A 2,034-nucleotide genomic window follows, 5' to 3' on the forward strand; every position below is an offset into this window, starting at 1 on the left:
GATTTTTTAAAAATGATTCCACCCTATTTTTGCATATTTGTGATTATCACCCCCTTTGAAGGGGGCATGGCCCTTCATTTGAACAAAATTGAAAGCCATTTACCGAATGATGCTTTGTGCCAAGTTTGGCTGCAATTGACCCAGTGGTTTTGAAGAAGATGATGAAAATGTGAACAGCTTACGCCGACACCGACGACAGACAATGGACAAATTTTGATCAGAAAAGTTCACTTGAGCCTCTGACTCAGGTGAGCTAAAACACCAATGCATTGAATAGGTTGTAAATCTTTGCTTAAAACATGACCCCCTACAATCATCAATCTAAATAAAGTCAATATATCATTTCTCGTCAATCTAATACACCAGAATACATAATCATGTCGAGTGAATCAAATTCCAATGTTATCGTAGGTAGACTTCCGGTACACAAGTTCTGATCATCCGCTTGTTGAACAGACATTATGTCATCGTTTGTGAGCATTTTTAGATCTCTATTGTAAATAACTCTACCTAATATCATTATATGTAACGGTACCGTTATGACTTTTTATCAGACGTAAAATCATTTATTTTTGGTAGTAAGCCAGTTTTCTATCTCTTAAACGAAATGATCATTTCATTATCTTTTGAATTTTAAATTCGGTGCACTCCCCGTACATGTTATAGCCATACTAAGTCTACTGTTTGAAAAGATCAATGAAACACACAAAGAATAGAAATCTAAATGTGTTATAAATCCAGAATACATATCTGTTTATATCTATATTGGTATAACAAAACGACTGAATAAACCATGATTAGTTTAGCATGGGAAAATGAGGACCCTCGACTGGCCTCAACCGCTTTCAATAGAGAACCTGACTTGACCGTGACCGCTGCGTGACCTTTGTCATATAAATTCACCTCTTATACATGGTCTTGGGCTCTCATTTTTAATGTTGACTTGACTTGATGACTGGTGGTTTATTGTATAATATCCACAGTAGGACTAGAAATAATCATTTTATTGATTGGTCACTTAGGCATCAACATAAATATTTACGGGTCAGTGGTAAATTGCTAACTTTACTATCCCTTCGGACCATTAGATATGAAAACGAATGGCTAAAAATTCCATACTCAATAATAATGAAACAATTTTATGGTTAGGCCTATTGAAAGGTGAAAATAACAAACAGTGATCACTCTCAAAATTCCTACAAGCAATACAAAATATATAGTTGGGCAAACAGGGCCCCTGGACACACCAGAGGTGGGATCAGGTGCCTAATAGGAGTAAGCATCCCCTGTCGACCGGTCACACCCCCTGTGAGTCCTATATCCTGATTAGGTAAACGGAGTTATCCGTAGTCAAAATCAGTGTGCCAAGAACCGCCCAATATCTAGTTTGTTTAAACTAGCATCGGCAACGATTTAAGAAAAATGTTATCAATAGTATTACTATTTTTATCCATGATTTGACTTCAACTTACAAAACTTGTCAGTGTCACATAGTTGCCAACCGTCAACATGTAAAACAAGGGTCACACGACCCTCTTTGGAAAGCTAAAATCTGGTTATAATGCGTAACGGCATTCACGACATACCTACTAGGAATATATGTGTTATAAGTGTTTATATTTCAAAAATGACAGAAATGTGTATATTGTGTATTTATTGACGAAAAGCATTGCAAATAATAGTGGCATATTTGAATTTGAATTTTTCAAAACTGATGAAGATGGACAATATTCAAAGCAGCTAGGACACAAATTCAATTTGATTAAATTCACATGATAAGAGAGCACTTAAGGTTTCATTGTTTAGTTCAGATCTGAATTCAGTTTGTATTTTCTTTACAATGCATGTATTAATATCCAAAGATCATCATGGCAAATATGACGACAGTGATCAGATGACGTTTGTGGTAAAGTATATTTTATACGATTTTGCGTTGTGTCAGATCATTATTAGCTCTAGACCCAATGCTACAAGTTACACAACGGACAATACGCTTCATGCTGTCCTCAGTGACTCTTTTTTATCATGTAGATC

Source organism: Ostrea edulis, chromosome 8, assembly GCF_947568905.1.
Source record: "Ostrea edulis chromosome 8, xbOstEdul1.1, whole genome shotgun sequence".
Classification (NCBI taxonomy): domain Eukaryota; kingdom Metazoa; phylum Mollusca; class Bivalvia; order Ostreida; family Ostreidae; genus Ostrea; species Ostrea edulis.